We start from the raw sequence: 20,203 nt of genomic DNA on the forward strand, positions 1-20,203 counted from the left end.
GACTACACAAAACGAGATATGAAATAACATGTGTATGACATTATAAAGCTACTGCAAAAAATTTAGGTACTGTTGTCAAGAGGTCATAGCGCGCCCGCACCTGAAGAAATCTATGACAAAGTGCGCCCGCGCCTGAAGGAGTCTATGACAAAGTGCTCCCTCCCCCTTCTAAAATCGCAGAATTACAGTGTTTTTCTAGACCCTTCACAACTTATCTCCACCACTCATAACTCGATTTAGACAGTTCCAAAAGTGATTAAAACATAGAAAGGAAGCTTTCTAAAGGAGTTCAAAGGCTTGTACGCCCTAATGGGCCTCTATATAAACAAAGGAAGTGGAGAGTTCTTTCTCTCTCGCCCCCATCACAAACACTCAAGAACAATTCAATAGCTTGCTGGAGAAGAAGAAGTGGAGTTGCTGGAGAAGAAGCCAACGCCTACCACCACGGTTTTGTTGATGATTTCTCTTCCTTATTCCTTTGTTTCTTCGACCATGTTTATGAATAACTAAACTCAAAGCTAGGGCTTTGGTGAAACCCTAGACTTGCATAAGATTTTCTTTAATATTTACAGTTCTCAACTTGATATTTAATGTTTAACTTGATTAATTTCGCTGTTTATAGTAGCACTACTTTCATGGATTATATCTCTCTTGATATCCTTCATGTATTGACTAGTCCATAGTTAGATTAAGTGTTGTTATCATCAAAGCTTTGGCTTTACTGTTGTTATAATCTTGTGAAGAGTTGTGCTGTAAGAAGACAGTTCTTGCTAGGAGTTTATACTTATATGCTGAGAATTCAAGCAACCTAATGCATAGATTGATATAAGGTATACACAATCACATCTTCAAGCAAGCTAGGGTTACCTTTCCCTCATGCTACTCGTACAATAAAAGAGAACTTTAAATTAGTGGATTAAGAGAACCTACAAGAGTCTAGGGTGGAATCAAATGCCTTAGTGTTTACACCATTCATAGTTAATACAAGTTTCATAATTTTAATAGTATAATTAAAATAGAAGTAGTTAAACACTCTTTCAATCAACAACCCTAATATTCAAATTAGGTTAAGTAGTATTTTAGAATTAAGTTATTCCTAGATCATAATCCCTGTGGGTTCGACCTTGTTCTCGCACACCTACTACAATAGACCTTGTGTGCTTACAAGTAGTAATAGTAATAGGAGTTAATTAACCTGTTTATTTAGGTTGGTTAAATTTGTATCAGGGGTGCATTCCATGTTAATTATTTGTGGAAAGACCCATAACTTTTTCGGTTGTTGATATATGGTAAGTGGTATGTACATATATATTAGATAAAGTCTCGAGTATCTGACTATAAAAGACTCACTTTATTTTTCGGTGTACTCCATTCTAATATTATGTTATGGGAGTGCACCATTAAGGTAATCGGACCCTCCTTTTGGAGTGTGTGGTTGTAAGTGCATGTCGGATCCTAAGTCCACGTTCCATGTAACTCACGCATTCATCTCTTGCATTTTTTCTCGTTGTTTGGATAATGTTTCTCTATATAGTGAGTTTCATTTTTATTTCTTCCTCGTAATTTTGTTTCTTCAAAAATCAAACATATTAAAATAAAAATAAAAATAAAAACATAAACATATATTAGTAAGTCTTGGGAATCTGGCTTTAAAAGACCCAAGTTTTTGTACAATACCACATTACTGGAGTATAGGCCACAAAATTTTTCAAACTTAAAAAGAGTTTTCAAATTTTGTTTGGGGGTGGCGTATTTTGGTATTTCATTACAAAACTTTTTGCCACCCTTTGCCTGTCATTTACTCCAGTCCAGTTTATGTTAGTTAGTACGTAACAGTTTGATTGTGCTTCATGTTATCATATTATCTTTATAATATTTCTGTTATAGGTACTACCAATTTTTGCCACCTTTCTATGGTAAATTCTTTCCTTATCTCTTTACACTCTTAAGACAAAGCGCTCGATTGTTTGGGGGTGGGATAGAAATATTTGCAAAAATTAGGCACTTTTAGGATGTAAATTATGCACTTTTCTTTATATAATGTTTAAAAATCATAAATATAGTTTATACTATGCGCTTAGTGATAATGATATTGTTCCCTTCTCATTGATGATATTAGTTTAGAAATCTCATGTAGTACTAAAATTAGGATTTAATTTTTGAAAGTTAGATTAATATGTAGGTAATAGTCATTGCATCTTTTCATGAACATCTTGCATGAGCATCTATGATTGTACTTGGCAGTATTTTTCTGAAACCTAGGTTAGAGTACTTAATTTTACATATCCTGTGAGAATATAGCCAAAAACCTCATATGAGTGAAATATTCGAGTGATGACACAAAGGAGAAGTAAATTCCAAATAGAGAAATCACACGTTCACTTGCTTGATCATCATACCATATCCTAAGCGAGAATTTAGGCCATCTTTGGATCGATATAACCAGAAATTCAAACCTATATGAAATTATTTTCCACTATTCGCCCCTCTGAGCCTTTCTTTAGCCTTTTCACAAACCACAAATCATTTACCTAATAAAACAAAATAAAATATAAAATTAGCCTACCTATCTGGATAAGTCTGATAAATAGGATGAGTGAATAAAAGAGAAGAGAAAAACTTGTGTAAACAAAAATTAGTTAATTGCTCCAAAAGAAAAATGAGGAAAAGAAAAGAAAGTTTTCATCCAAAGAAAAGAAAAAAAAATAAAAAAAAGAAAAAAAAAAGAAAAAAGAAAAAAAAAAAGAAAAGTTGGGACTCCAAAAATAGAATCAAAAGGAGTCAAAAGCTAAAATAAAGGGCTAAAGATGGAAACAAAAAGCAGAAGCAAAGTAAGAACAAGGTTTTCTCTAGTTACATAATATGAATACCCTATTATCTCAGATTTGTCAATTTGAATATCCATTTCCTTCCTTCTTAAACCAACACCTACACCCTGAATCACCTAATAAAGACCTCTCGCTCAATTAGGAATAGGTTGGTGTGATAGTAAGTGGTAGATGTGTTTGATCGACCTTGGCTTTCTTGGATTGTCATTGAGATTGTGAGGAAAAATAAGAGTGTTATGTGTCTTGACACATTCCTTGTGAAAACCTACTTAGGCATGCTACCCAAAAGTTTCAAAAAAAGACCTGCCACTGCATTTCATAGCATAGTTCATTGTATAGTTGTTTATCTTAAGATGATTTGATTATTGTGCATGTATTAATTTAGGAGTTAGTTTGATGATCCTTGTTTAAATGCTAGTGAGATGTATAGATATCTAAGATAAATTAGCACTACCAAAAAAACAAGTTTACCCGACAGACGCCATAAAGAATAACAGATGGATTCTGTCTGTAGGAAGCTCCCTACTCATTTTGTCTATCGGGTATAATCTAGCCATCTGTCGAGTATAATATGGCCATCTCCCTGGGTTCCCGATGGGTCTGCGAGAGTTGTTAACTGTCATCATATCTCTTCCAAATACAGGCTCGCCAAAATTATTGCCCTTCCCACCTAAAATATTTGGAAAATTAGAATAACAAAAGGAAAATAAAAGCATTTAAAACTATTATCCTTCATTCCCTCTCTCACTCACGCTTGGTTGTAGCCGCTTCACTCCCTCTCTCTTTCCCACTCCAAGAAGGTACATCCAGTCTATCAAATCTCAAAACGTCAATAATTCTCCCTCCCTTCCAATTGGCCATCTGACATATGAACTTAGATTCATTATTTTTCAAAAATCTAGGGTTTTTCACCCCTTTTATTTTTGTTTCAGGTAATTTCCGTTCATTTGTGAAAATGGCTGACATATTTGAAGATGAGAGTTGTTACACGATTTCAGTCCAAGAAATTGAAGATAAGAACTGGTACGGTTATTATTTTCGTTTTTTATAGCCTAAAGTTTATTCTATGAGATGGTAATCCTGGTATAAGGTTCATACATAAATATAGTTACTTTGGTACTTATTTTATTTAGAATTTTGCTCTAACTTCACAATTATACTGTTGATTATTTATGCGAAGGAAGTTAATTTAGTTCTAGGAAGATGTGAAGGGAAGGAGTGCACTTACGATAATTGTTGGTTGAAAAGGCAAGCAATATTCTATTGTATTTCTTGTTATATCTGGTTTTACGATTGTTGTTTACTGAACATGCTATTTTTTCTTTTACAATATTTCTTTTTGTGTTGTTGTTGTTGTTGTTGTTGTTGTTTTTTAAATATTCGTTTAGTTATTAATGGCTCTGATATGGATGCGTAGGACTTTGAAGTGGTTTCAAGTTACAAGCATTAGTTTCCTTCTCTTCAACTGTAAATATAAAGATATACCATAAAGTTGAACCTCCTACTCATATTACATGAGCTCAGCTAGTAATGCATCCATGGGGGTCTTACCTTCGAAACCACCCACCGAAACCCTGCGTGGTAGTTCAAAAAGACTGGCCTCAAATGAAAACAATGCTTCTTCCTCGGTTACCGCGGGAATTCAGTGTAAAAGGATGTACCTAATATTTGTTGTGAGAATTCGTACAAGGGCTGCATAGGTGCAGCCTATATGCCCCTGAAATATATCATGATCTACGTTTTAAAGAGGTCCATATCACTTTTCTGTATTTTCTTGTGATTAGTGTCCATTTTGTATTTTTGTCATTCTTTATCTATTTTTTCTCATCTTTGGTTGTGAACTTAATTGCAACTTGTGACTACTTGTATTTGAGAGCTGGAAAAGTAGGAGTTTATGTGGACCTTAATTTTCAAGATTAAGCTTTGCTGACAAATAAATGCCTAAGTCGTCGTTGGATTTTCTGGAGTAAATTGTATCTTATGACTTTACATGTAATACGTGCATTTATGTGTTAGGTGCTATTAAGATCACTACTTGCTAGTCTATACAAGTATAATTATTCGATATTTAAAAGTTTAACTTCACAGTTGTCATTTACACATAATCATAGTGAAGTACATATGGGAGGACCAACCAGTAAAACTTGAAAATGATTGTGTAGATTGTTAAAGTTTGTTTTATATATGGAGTATCTTAAGTGGGGCCTAGGAAATATTCAATTGAATTTTGTAAAATTACTATACTGCTTTCGAATTGTCTAGGTCATAATTATGATGGCTAAGACTGGAGACAACTGACAGCTTGGATCTAGTTACAAAAGATGCAATGTCTGGTTTGGAAAAAGGCACATATAGGTGATAAATGTGAGGGTTCAGTAAGCACATTGAGTTCATAAACTGGATCATAAAGTCTTGATTTTCGACATATATCACAGTCATAGTTAGGTCCATATATGTTGTTTAAGATGTTTCTGTAGTTGCAAGAAGTTTGGTTTTGCAATATATGTCATGAGGAGATTAGGAGTGTATTTTATTGCAGTTGTGTTATCTATGATTATTGGCAATCGATTTAGTATTGTCCGTTCTTTTTTCAGCTCACACGAAGACCTAGTTCTAGTTTCATGGAAACACTACAACAAAATATCTTAGAAAGCATGCAAGAGATTGTAATTGATATGACTTGTGGAGGTTAGTCTGCTTTTTGTTATGTTTATTTTGTGTTTAACAATGAGTAGAATAGAGACAAATATTCTAGGGGTTTGTGCTATCTTGTTAAATGGTCGAGAAATTTCTATGCATGAAGTTACTGCTATCAGTTGCGGTTTGGGCATTTGAGAGATTCAATGTCCAAATTCTTGTATTGCTTGTTGGTTTTCTTGCCATGGTGGTCAAGAGCTTTCTATGCATAAAGTTTTTGTTTTGATGGTATGTATTATATGCAATGTTAGCAAATTCTAAACTTAATTAACATAGAAGCAAAGAAGATGGTATTTGTAAATATGGAAGCCCTGGCCCTCTCCTGTTTGTTTTGGTACTGGGAACAATTTTATCATTGCTTTTAAGTTGAACAATTATAATACCTAATTTTCTGTTGGTCCTATTGCAATATGTTTACTTCCTTATCAACGCGTTTTGATTATGGTGCGAAGCTCATGTCCGTAGTTGTAGATTTTATACTAAATTTTTGTGATAGCGTTGGCAGGTGTTAGTGGGATTCATGTCTTTGATATTCATGGATCTGAAGGAGTTTGGGATATGTTTGATTTGATGGGGCATAAACTTCAAGAGCTTGATCTTGACATTCGTGGTGAAGAGCCCTTCACTTTCCACAACTGTCTTTCTAATTTTGATTCACTAACGAACTTGAAGATTAACTTCAAAAGTGTCCTTCTAATTCCTTCTTTATTTTTTTTCCGCCTCTTTAATAGTTATACAGTTTGTTGATGTTAGCTTTTTAAGTGATAAATTGATTCAGAAAGTTTATTTTAGTCTTATAGTTCTTGATTTAAAATTGTTAAGCATTTGAGTTGTTGCTTTTAATTTATAATTTCATCGATTCACTTTTGTTACGTGTCTTTTCTACTTGTGTTAGATACTAAGTGTAGCTCTTTTGTATTAATTGTGTTGTTGGCCTGAAAAAGAATGTGAAGTTGGGATCTTTTATTAAAATCCCAAATGTATATTTGGGATTTTTTTTTTAAAAAAAAAAGTTAATTTCCAACGGACATAAACTGTCGTATATATACCCGACGGTCAAAGATAGTAGGAATATCCGTCGGTGAAACACAGAAGGAATATCCGTCGGCAAAGATTATCAAACCCGACGGCCTGTGTTGACTGATTTTGTCTGTCGGAAATCTATGCCGATCGAGCATTTTCCAACGGTCTTGCGACAGTTTTTGTCTGTCGGGTAATACCTTTGCCGACTGTTATTGTCAGTCGGGTCAAGTCGTTTCTTTTGTAGTGTAGGGGACAATTACTTTTATTTTTTAGTCGTTGTAGTATAAATAAAGTTTGTAAGTACTTTCTCTGGAAAACTCTCACAAGGTTATAACTCGTCCACTAGGGAATTCTTAGTGGTTTAAGGCTTTATTGCATATGGTCAATGCAATCGCACTCAGCGAAAAGTGAGTAGTTAAAAATACATTTTTGGACACTTATTTTCATTTTACCTATTTGCTTGAGGACAAGCAAAATGCTATTTGGGGGTGGTTTGATAAGAGCCTAAAACTGTAGTTTTAACCCCTTAATAGTATCACATTTAGGGCAATTATGTTTATAATAAATAAGAGTTAGTAATGTTTACGTATTTTTGTGTATTTCAGGTCTTGGAATCAATTATGTGAAGAAATAAGTCACTTTTGCAAGAGAAATGAGTCAAATTACTTGCTAGAGAAGTTCTGTGATTAAAGCCCAAGTTTTGAGGAGGAAAAACCTTTTTATAGCCTAGTCAAAGCTGAAAAGTCAAAGTTAATGCGGGTAGAAAAAGAACAGAAAAGTCAACAAAACTTCAATAAGTCATATCATTAGACTAAAACCTTGGAATTAGGTCTATTATATGTCAAAACGACCGGCTCAGAAATAGCTTTCTAATGGTCTATGATTTGATCCTATATGAGTGGTATAAGTAGACAAAAAAGGTGTTACATTAAATTCCAATAGAGAAACCCTTTTTCGACTTAAGTAATTAAGTTTTGGGCTTGATTTACTAGCCCAAAACATAGCTCCAATGCCCATACACGAAATTGTAAACCTAACCCTCTCCTATATAACGAGGATTAAGGCAAAATTCTACTCTCTCTTCCTCCCATTAGTTAGAATAATTTAGCTCTCTCTCCCACTTAGTTTAGTTTAATTAGGGTTTAATATAACCTTCTCTCCTAGCTCCCCTTTCTTTAGTTTAATATAGTTTAAGTAATTAGGGTTTATAATTATAGTATCCATAAAACCTCCATTAAAATACCTTCAAGTTATTATTATTCAATTCAATTGCTTCTCTTTCTATTGTGTCTTATTCTCATTCTTTTATTCATGATAGTCCCATTAATCAAAGCTAAACCACCATTAGAGGGGATTGATTGAAGCTTTGATGAAGACTTGATTTGTTAGTATAGAATTGTTGGTTAGAATTTCAAGTTTAGGTGTTTTTTGACTTAGAAATAAGAAGAGTTTAATCTAAACTAGAGAATAGTGAGTTTTGTCATGAGAATGGAAAACAAACTTTCTCTCATGCTAATTAGTTAGGACTAGAGATACCGTAATTAATTAGGAATCATTAAAGGTCTAATCTTTATGTTTGAACCTTGTGTTTGAACGTAAAGATTAAGTCTTCTCAACAAATCTATGCTAGCATGTTAGGAATTCATCAAAGTGGTTTTCAATCTCTCTTTATTCTTCTCCATATTTTATTCAAGTCATATTCAATTGCTTTAGTTAAATTAGTATAAGTTACATTAATATATTTAGTTTCGTAGTATAAATTCACACCCATAAATATTGCTCTCACCACTGTTCCCTTGTGCTTGATTAGTTGAATTCGTTTAAGTCTAGAGAGTTAAGAGTGGAATGATTCCATACTATATATAATGCATGAATATATATGTGAGAGTAGGGAATACATAATTGATAACGTAAGAATAAGTTAGAGAAATCTAGTATTGTTTTTTTATGTATATCACTTATCCTCAAGCAAGGATGAAAGAAAAACTAAGATCACTAATGAGTGATTTATTATTTATTATACTAATCTCATTTTCCGGAGTGCGATTGTATTGACCATATGCAACAAAGGTTTAAACTACTAAGAATTCCCTAGTGGACGAGCTTTAAGCCTCGTGAGAGTTTTCTAGAGTAGGTACTCACAAACTTCTTGTATCTAGTACAAATGGTCTTGTCTCCTCATTTATTCTCAGAAGTCTATACATCTCATTAGCGGGGAATAAGGACAAGCTCCTTTGAACTTAGAATAACATATGTACAGTAATTTAATCATCTAAAGATAAATGTGCAAACATGAGCAATGAAGTGCAAAAGCAGAGTTATTTCCAAAACTTTTAGAGAGCGTTGATAAGCACCCAAAAGTGTAGTTTAAACCCCTTAATAGTATTTTACTTAGGCCAATGATGTTTATAATAAGTAAGAATTAGTATTGTTTACGTGTTTTTGTGTATTTCAGGACTTAAAGTTGATTAGGTGACTAAAGACACTATTTTTGCATGGAAAATGAGTCAAGAAGATTGTTGAGGAAGTTCTATGTCTAAAGCCCAAGAATCAAGAAGGAAAAGGATTTTCAAGCCTAGTCAAAGGTGGGAAGTCAAAGTCAATTCAAATAGAAAAAGGATGAAAAGCTATTAGAACTTCAAATGGGCGTATCTTTGGACTCGTGTCTTGGAATTGGGCCTAACTTATGTCCACACGACCACCTCGGAACCAGCTTTCCAATGGACATGACCTTGCCCCAATCAGAGCTATAAAAGTTTACAAAAAAGGTACTGAAGTAATTTCCAACAATTGTGGCCTCTTTAGACTTAACCTAATGGACTTTGTGTTCATATTAGAGGCCCAAAGTCCCCCTTTTTGGCCAAAAGTAACCCTCTCCTATATAAAGAGGATTAAGGCTACACATTCATATCTCCTTAACCTCTTAGTAGTTTAGTTTTAATTTGGTTTTCTTTCTCTCTTTCTTTAGTTTAGAATTAGTTTGTAGTGTAGCCTCCATTAAATACCTTATCAATAAAGCTTAGTTTATTTCAATTATCTTCTTACTTTATGTCTTCTATTTATTGTTTAGTTGGTTTCAATCCGATGACACAAGGCTAAACCTCCATTAGAAGCGGTTTATGAAGCTACGTGAGGATGATTAGTAATTAGTTTCATTATTATTTTGCATAAGAGTTTCAAGTTCTTCATTGTAAGTTTCTAGAGATAGAACTCATAACGGAGAACTAGAGATTAGAAACCCTATCAAAGAGATTTGTGGGGGTGCTAATCTCTCATGCTAGTTAAACATTGACTATAGAGATGTAGGTTGTTTACTATGGATTAAGAAAAGCGATTCGATGACTAAACTAATAGCCAATCAAATCGCATGGTGGAATTTCCCCTCTCTAATATCTTCTATCATCATATTAAATCATTGTTTAAGTACTATTTTCACATCATATTACTCTCATTAGTGAAGTAGTTTAAGTAGTCTAAATAAGTATTCAAGTACGTGCAAGCAAGAGTGGATCGAACACGACTACTCCTCTTTATCACACGATTTAGAGAGTATTCATTTTACTATTTTCCTATCTTTATCTATTGTTCAAGCATCATTATTCTACTGGCATCACATCTAATTTATTCCATTTATCAAATGGCGATGCTGGCCATCTTGTTTTCTTTTCTATCGCAAGTTTAGAATACGTTAAACTGTTCACTATTTTCAAAACAAAACATTGTTTTTACTGTTCATGTTTTTCCGATTTATTTCTGCTATTGTTTGAGTGCATACGAGTTAAGAAACCAACTCCCTACAACTCCGTGACCTGAACCTAAAAGTTTGAACCTACTCTTTTTAGACACGAGCGCGCGTGCCCTCATTTTGCCTGTACACAGCGCGCCCCGTGCTTTCTTTCCTAAGTGTGACCCGTGCCTAATTTAGCTTATTTTTTTAGCGCGCCACCGCCCTATTTAAAGTAATATAAATTCATTTTTTAATAGTAACTGATGCTAGCACTTTGCGGTGTAAAGAATTGTATTTTCTTTATCCGTTTTGGTACTACTCAACTTCCTTACTCACTGTTCTTCGTTTGTCTAGTTAGAGTAGGGATTCGTTCCAACCTAAAGTCTAGGATACATTACCAAGCTTTAGTTTGCTCTTAGGGAAACTAATGAGTAAGGCTTTTATGCTAAGTATTGAATTTATGCACTTCCTACGGACACTTATCATGCAAGACACGAAAATGGAACAACTAAGATTTTTAACAATGTACTTAAAGAGAGAGAAAGGGTAGAGGATTATGTTACTCATACAAAGCCTCACTATATTCTCTTAGAATCAGATTACTACATGGGTCCTAAGTTCTAAGTAGTTAATCCTACTTCTAAAAAAACATATAAGAATCCTCACATGAGCATCATTAACCCTCCACCTTGGATGGTTTTCGCTCATGATCATTGGATGGATAGTTTAGACTAATTTAGACTATAATGTATTAATAACAAGAGAAGCAGAAGAGTAATCAGTGCTGATTTACCTAAAATATGAAGAGTTTATTCAAGAAACTAAAGTGTTCTTAGTGTTACAAGAGAAGAATTCTAGAACTTGGAAAAGAAAACATGAAAGTGAAAGTGCAAAAATGAGAGAAAATGAAAATTGTATGAAAATGTGGCTAAGCCCTTAACTCCCCAAATCAGCCCACACTTAAGCTTTCCCCCTTTTCCTCCCACGTGAAACCATCTCCCACATTTATTACATTTATTATAAGCCTATCTTCAAAACTAAATCATGCCAAAATTACTCTATTTTGGATAACCATGCATTTAACCACATGCAAGGTGTCCATTTGTGCCAATAATTTGGCACTTTTGTCTTGACATGCTCTATAATTGATGACTAATCTCTTCTTGTGGGCCTGGAAGGTGGGTCCATGTGCTATGTCCATTGGTGGGCCCAGACGTTGATTTCTACAAATTATGGCCTGAGATAGAGCTAGTCGTACTGATCATCTAGACAGCTTACTTGCCAAAACATGAGTCCAGGTTCAAGAGATATGAGCTCTGAAAGTTGACGCTTTTCTTCCCCGTCTTTTTTTTTTTGAAGCATTTAGAGGTTAGGCAGACCTCGACCTGTATTAAATAAAAAAAAACTCATGTTCTCAAATACATTTTCCCTTGTGCATCCTCCTTTACTATTTCTGAGAGTTCATAGTCTACAGGAGGTAGGAAATACAAAATTGAATCCTCATGATCCTTGCTTAACTTAGAGAAGTAGTCAAGAACTTCGATTTGATTCCACGAAAACATGCTTGAAGTCCACCCATTCAAATTGGATCTTCAAGCGGGCAATAGCGACCAAAATGTTGAGGCGATTACCATGGCGGCTCCTCCGTTCCGATGTAATAGATCCTCATTGCTCCCTTCGAAGTCCGAACATACACAAATCCTTCTCTCTCCTATCTAGATTGCTCCCTTCATTCCAGCCTCAACTGCCAGCAGCTCTTGATTGATAACCGAACTTTTAGTCGAGCTCCCTGTAAACGCTAGTTTAACGGCGCCAAACTCATCTCGAATAACACCACCATACCCATTAGCGTCAGCAGAGACCGACCCATCTGTGTTGACCAGTAAAACCCCTGGTTGCGGCTTGGACCATTTGCACCACATAGGAATGCGAACTTTGTAATGCACTTGGATACCGATCCTGTCCAGTAGTACCTTTGCTACCACTATTTCAGGCACTTTAGACATCATTATTTGTAGATACGTCTTCATCTCTGCCTTGATCTTTGCACATACCGCGAAAGTGCCTCTTACGCTGAAATTTCCTTAAGTTCCTCTCTATCCAGATGGCATATATTGTAGCAGAGATTACTGCTCCAGTAATTTCAGATTCGAGCGAGGCATAACGACAAATCCTGAATAGGCTGTACCACTCTACAGTCGATGCTTTCACTTGTGTGTTTAAGCCCAGCCAACCTTTAACACTAGACCAGACCTCTTTTGTATACGTGCAATCGAAAAAGAGATGCTTGGAATGCTCCCTAGAAGCATTGCAGAATCCGCATATCAAGTGGTGGATTATTTTCTTCTTAACCAGTCGGTCTTGGGTTGGTAAGCTATTCGAGAATAACTGCCATCCAGTAAACGAGTGTTTCGGTATAACTAACTTACCCCAAACCACTCGATACCATTTCACTCTTGGTCGGAGCTGCTTTAAGGCCATATACGCTAATTTGACCGTAAATCTACCTGTAGAAGTCGGTGTCCAGATGACCTGGTCCTGCTGTAGCATGTGATTTATATCGGTGCCTTCAATCTTCTTCTTTAGCACACTATCAGGCCGGCTCGAAACAATGTGATTCCACCTTCCATCAGCTATAAGATCACTAACCAAAGCAGAGTGCGGGACCTGTAGCAGTAGTACTGCTTCATCCCAAAAGATGAGCGGAGTGTCGTGGCACCATAGGTCGTGCCATACATATGTTTGCTCGCCTCTCGCTATCTGGGGCCTAACAAACTTCTGGGCAGCTTTGTGGTTCTTTAGGACATTCCTCCAAACCTATGAACAGTCCGCTGGGATCACCATTGTCCAGAAGTGTTGCTTCTGGACATGATGTTCAATTGTCCATTTGACCCATAAAGAGTCCTCATAGCTGGCTATCTTGAACACCAGGCCACAGTAAGCTGCCTTGTTCCACATGCTAGGGTCCACAATTCCCAATCCTCCCTGTTCTTTATCCATTCTAGTGAGGATGTGACTAGCATGGTCCATCTTCGGTGTCATGTCTGGCCCTGCCCATAGGAATCTATTACAAAGCTTAGCAATATCTCGCAAAGATTTTTTGGGTAGAACAAACGTTCGAGCCCAGTAAACATGAAGAGAGGATAGGACTGACTGAATCAATTGGAGCCTTCCCGCATGAGAGAGCGACTTATTCTTCCAATTAGAAATCTTCTTGGTGACCATTTCCGTCAGTGGCAGGCATTCTTTAATACCCATTCTTGCTGCGGTGAGAGGCAATCCTAGGTAAGTGACCGGGGGCTGTACCAGCTGCACTTCCAAAATATCCGCCAGTTCTTGTGCCTCGTGATTACTCATACTTCCCGCAAGGAGGGTTGTCTTCTGTCTACTTAGCTTCAGACCAGTGCACGCAGAGAAATCATCAATAGTCTTCTTCACTGCTCTCACTGTCTTTTCATCCCCTTTGCAGAACACCAAGACGTCATAAGCAAAACACAGATGCGTAATGTCAAGTTTCTTACATTTAGAGTGGTAAGAAATTTCTTCCGTAATAACACTCCGATTCAGCATTCCACCAAGTACCTCCATGACAAGGACAAACAAGTACGATGATATAGGATCCCCTTGTCGGAGGCCCCTACAGCCAGCAAAGTATCCCTGTGGTGTACCATTAACTATAATAGAATAGTATGGTGAGGAATAGCACATCTTTGTCCACTCAATGAACTTCTCATGGAATCTGAATCTCGCCATAACTTTCTCAATAGTCGCAAACCGATCAGTATCATATCTTTGGTAATATCAATCTTGATTGAGCATCTTTTAGTCCCGTGTGCCCGGTTATAGCTTCTGATAAGCTCATGAGCCAACAGGAGGTTATCTTGGATCGATTTGCCAGGGATGAAAGCCGATTATTGCATGGAGATGATGTCAGGCATATACGGCTTCATTTTGTTCTTGAGGAGCTTAGATACACACTTATAGATGACATTGCAGCAGGCAATAGGTCTGAATTCTTCTACTCTTGAGGGAGTTGCACATTTAGGGATGAGGCTGATGTGCGTCAAATTGACTCCTCTATTAATTGTCTTCACTGCAAACACCGAAGTAACAGCTTTAACAAACTCCACCTTCACATGCTGCCAGTTCTTTTTGAAGAAAAATGCATTGAACCCATCAGGCCCTGGGGCCTTATTATCTTCCATCTCAAACAATGCTAGCTGTACTTCTGCTTTAGTAAAATCCAGTACCATAAGTTCTTCCTCGTGTGTAGTGAGCACTCTTGGGAAGTGGAGCTCCTCCATACTTGCCGCATCACATAGAACCGGGGCAGTTTGCCCCAACAACCATTTGTAATCATCTACAAATGCTTCTGAAACCCCCACCTGTCCCTCCCTCCTAAGTCCAGAAGAGTCCTGAATAGTCCATATAAGATTCCTGCCTTTTCTCTCTTTGAGCGTCTTGTGGAAGTATTCAGTGCATTTATCACCGTACTTCATCCAATCACATTTTGTTCTATGTCGGAGGTCCTCCCTTTCCATGATAATAAGCTGACAAAGAGTGGTTCTGGCTTCCTTCTCCCTTATGCTTAACAGTCTATCCATAGGATTGCTTTGTTGTTCTTTTTGGATGCTCTTGAGCTCTTTTCTTGCTGCTTTTGTCTTCTTAGATAAATCCGAAAAGAAGAATTTTGCCCACCCTTTTAGCTTATTCTTTAGATTCTTCAGTTTTTGGGTGAGGACGAACATGGGGCACCCAAACACTGCTTCATTCCAGCTAGCCAGAAACGCACCCAAAAAATCAGGATGCAGAACCCAAAAATTGCTGAACCTGAAAGGGAGACTTACAGAGACATTATTCAATATGGAGATAATAATGGGTGAGTGGTCAGACGTGCCTGGGGGCAAAAAATCAGCAAATGAGAACGGAAAAGACGAGCTCCAAGAGCAGTTTACCAAGCACCTATCTATCTTAGACCACTTCTTGGCAAAGTTAGTCCAAGTGTAGAACCCCCCTGTAGCTTTAATATCATACAGTTCAGCTTGAACTAGGCAGTCCGAAAAAGGCCCTGTCTCCCGGGTATTTGGAAGACTTTATTGAGCTTCACACGGCTGATTTGGAAGACTTTAGATATACATCGTTCTCGTGCTTTAACGCAGGTTTAACCAATATTTTCATGTCTACTGCAAAAACGTACAAAAGTACAAAAATGTAATTATTTCATGATTATTAAACACATAATTAACCAAATTGATATGTCTCTATGGGGTTTAATATTACAGTTTTGGGTGCTTATCAGTAACTGCAATATTACCTCACAAGTACAGTACAATACTTGTATGCCCAACAACTTTAGTAATTTAAAATTAATTTTTCATATTATACAGTATCTAGAAAACTTAAAGAATTGGGATTCTCTAATTAAGGAATGTGCAAGCACGGACAACCTCCTCAATTCTTAAGTGGCTTGGCCATTGGTTTGATATAACAATAAAAAAAAATATTATTAGTTAAATTAGTAAGCCCACCCACTACCAAAGCCCATTTTACAGGCCTGACACCCATGCCCAACACGAAGCCCATAGTAATAAGCCTTAACCTTAATCTTAAAACTTTATCACTAATCAGGTTAAACTTTTTACAGGACTTCACTAATCACCTCGTGTTCCCGGACCAATACTCGTAAATTGTTCAAGTAACAAATAGACGTGCTTCAAGGCAGCTGAAAGCACTATTTATATGCGTAGCAAGGACACTCTAGGTAACACCTCTTTACATCCTCGAATCTACTGTAAGAGGATTCTATTTCTAGTAATAATTAGACTATTTTGGCATGCTCATTAGGAATTGCCTATTAGACTTAAAACTTGCATGAGACTAAGATATGGTACGCATAAACCTGCCATATTAGTTTATCATAGACGCAGAAATAATCGCCTATCTAGAAACACACACATCACCACACACATAATACATACACCTACCAACACTACATCTGTAGCAATGGGTGAAGAAATAGCAGAAAGACCCCTCTCTCATTTTTGTAAGGCTTTAAGCGATGGACCTGAGTCTTACATCATTCTTGCAGATACTATGAGAGATTTTAGAATTCCCCTCCAATATATTTAATCTGCTACTTGTTTTCCATTGCTTAGACCATGAGAAGCCTTATCAACACTTATGTATGATACAACAAGTTCTTACTACATTTCTTCATACTAACGTAAGACCTGAACAAGTACAACTTAGAGTGTTTCCTTTCACCCTAGCTGACAAAGCGGCTGCTTGGCTAACAACACAGAAGCCGAACTCTGTCGACACAAGGGACAAAATAGTTGAATTATGTATGGAACAATTTTACCCACCACAGAAGACTAATGAGATGCTACAAAATATTCACTTCTTTTGCCAAAAGCCTCAAGAATCCTTTTCAGAGGCTTGGAATCATTTCACTGATCATTTAGTAGAATGTCCCCATCATAATCTTGGTAAAAACACACTAGTTTGTGCATTTTTCAAAGGCCTATCCCAACAAGGAGACTTTAGATATCATGAACGGAGGTAATTTCTTTAGTAAATGAGCCACAGATGCTTATAACTTCATAGATAATCAATCCAAGAAAAGTAACAACTGGGGAGGTAACGATTACTCCCGCTCCATCTCTTCTTCTTCTACAACTAAGGCAGCCAGTATGTTTGAGATAAAACCAGATCCTAAACTTAGAACTTTAATTGAATCCCTCACTCATAAGGTAGAAGCCCTCTCTATGCATAAACAAGAAGTGAAACCCACTCCAGTCATGAATATAAACTCTCCTCGCGCGTTGTAATTTCTGTTTTAGTCTTGAGCATGCCAATTTTTATTGTCCTCAATCTTGCCTATGAACAACCACCACCACAGCTAGAAGATGTTTGCGCTTTTAATATCCCTAACGCACCTTGGAGACAAAATCCTAATTTTAGTTGGCAAAATAATCACCATCAAGCCACACCTCTAGGTTTTAATAATCAAAATATTAGGCCGACCAACAACTATAACAAATTTCAACCAAGGCAAGGGCAAGGTAATTATAATAATAATAGAAGTCTAGTCCCGGTAAATAACAACTATCAAAATCCACCCATTAAGAATCAACGTGATATAGTTCCTGTTACGCAACCCGTGGCCACTCAACCTTCCTAACTTGATAGATTCGATGCCTACATGCAAGCTCAACAACATTTTTTTTTTCCCAAATAAGCTAGGGTTAAGCAGACCCCCACCTGTATTAGATCAATTTTTCCTTACATAGATTTTTCCACTTGCATCCTCATTTACAATGTTATGTAAAGCAAAATCTAGAAGATTAGCAAAATGTACAATATTCAGCTCATGATTATGGACTAGTCCAGCAAGGTAATCAGCTACCCTATTCACTTCCCTAAAGACATGTGAAAAGGTTATGTACCTAAAATTAACCTTTTTCCTTTCAATTGCAGCCACCACATCTTAACAATACCAGGGAGGTTTCTCTATCTTGTTGATTGCATTTATAGCTCTCATGGAATCAGATTCTACTTCAACCTCCGTGAAGCCCTCGATCAAACATCTCTCCAAGCAAGCATCTATCGCTTTTAGTTCTTGGACTATCACTGATTTATGCCCTCCACCCCCCGTAAAAGCTGCAACAACTAAACCATCTTTGTCTCTCATCACCCGCCCCCCCTATGGCTTGGCCCATTTTTGTTCAAGGCCCCATCAGCATTCATTTTGATTTTATTGCCCATAGGAGGAGCCCAGGAGCAATTAGATTCCACTTGCTGGTTAAACTGAATGGTTATGTTAAGCCTGAGGAAAAGGTTTCTAACCATATCGTTGTCTCTGACATTCGGTCTTAGTACTTGGAGATAGTTTCTTAAGTCATGAGCCAACTTGTGAAACACTGCCTCTGCTGGTTTAGTAGTATGGCGAAACTTCCTGTCATTCCTCTCCTTCCAGATGAAGTTGATTGAAGCACAAAAGAATAATTTATATATCTCACCCACTTCCGGTATTTTACACAATCTCAACAAAGATTCCCATTCCCTATTTGCATTACTATTGTTTGTATAGATGCCCAGCAGTCCTTTTACTCTTGAGAAGAAATCTTTAGAGTATTGGCACTCAAAGAATAGGTGAGCAGAGAATTCCCTACTGGAGGAACAAAGACAACATGCCGACTGAGTGAGAATTTTCTTACGGACTAACCTGTCTTATGTGGGCATACTATTCGAAAATAACTGCCAAGTGATGAAGGAATGTCGCGGCATCACCCATCATCCCCACACCATCTTTTCTTCTCTCGTTAGGGAGACAAAGCTGCATAAGCACTACTGGAGGTAAAAAGTCCACTCTGATGTGGTGTCCAGACTACGAAGTCCACGTCAAGGTGCTGATTTATCTCCACTTCCATTATGCTTCCTTTCAGTGCAGGGAATTGTATCCCTTGTACTTCATCATTCCAGCTTCCATCAGTCATGAGAACACTCACTTTTGAGTTCAGGGGAAAATTCCAAGTAGCCATAGCTTCGACGTCTTGGATTAACGGAGATTAGGAACACCATATGTCATGCCATAGGAGATGTCTTCCCCATTTGCTATCGAACACTTGATAAACTTTTTTGCAACCACTCTAATGTTCAACACATTCTTCCAAGTCACGAGCAGTCTTTTGGTATACTCATGGACCAAAAAAATATTTCCTTAATATGCTGCTTCCAAGTCCAATCATCCCAAATAGTATCCTCTCTTGTCACCAGTTTGAAGATTAATCCACAACATGCTCCTAGATTCCAGCTTTGTAGATTCATAACTCCCAAGCCACCTTCATCTTTGGGGAGACAGACTGTACTCCAACATGCTTGGTGATGGCCTTTCTTCATGGTTGTACCAGTCCATAGGAATTGTGCACATATCTTTTCCACTTGTTCAAGAACAGTTACTGGGAGAATAAAGGTTCTTGACCAATAAGTGTGGAAAGAAATAAGAACTGAGTTGATCAACTGCAATCTACCTACATGAGAAAGTAACTTTGATTTCCAGTTTATAATCTTCTTAGTGATCTTGTCGACAAGAGGTTGCCACTCCCTTATTCCCAATCTGGCAGATATGAGTGGTAGGCCTAAATATCTCACCGGAGGTTTCAAAAGTTCCACCCCCAAAATATTTGCCAAAGCTAGAGCATCTTGATAATTTAACCCTCCGGCTAATAAAGATGTTTTGTGCTTGTTGATATTCAACCCCGTAGCATCTCCGAAATTTTTTAAGCACTCTTTAACAACATTCACAGAGGCACAATTACCCTTACAAAACAAGAGGACATTATCCGCAAACGCTAGATGTGACAGTCTCACTTTGTTACATTTTGCATGAAAGGAGATGGCTTTGTTGTTGATGTTCTGCATAATAACCGAGCTGAGAATTTCCATCACTAGAACAAACAGATAGGGTGATAAAGGATCTCCTTGTCGTATACCTCTCTTGCCTGTAAAATAACCTTCTGGGGCACCATTGATCAAGACTGAGAAAGAAGGGGATGCAATGCACATCTCTATCCATTTAGCCATTGAAGGAGGAAAGTGGAAAGCCTTGATCATAGCTAAGATAGCATCCCAACTCACTGTATCATACGCTTTCCTGATATCCAATTTGATTGAGCATCTAGGAGTGCCATGCTTCCTATCATACCCTCGGAGAAGTTCATGTGAAAGCAAAATGTTGTCTTGTATAGATCTGCCAGGAATAAAAGCTGATTGATTAGCCTGCACAATGCCATTAATGAATAGTTTTCTTTTGTTCGCTACCACCTTAGAAATGCATTTATATATGGTATTACACAAGGCTATAGGTCTAAAGTCTTCAACCTTTAAGGGGTTGTTAACTTTTTGAATGAGACATATAAAGGTAGCA

This window comes from Coptis chinensis, chromosome 5 (assembly GCF_015680905.1).
Source record: "Coptis chinensis isolate HL-2020 chromosome 5, ASM1568090v1, whole genome shotgun sequence".
NCBI lineage: Eukaryota > Viridiplantae > Streptophyta > Magnoliopsida > Ranunculales > Ranunculaceae > Coptis > Coptis chinensis.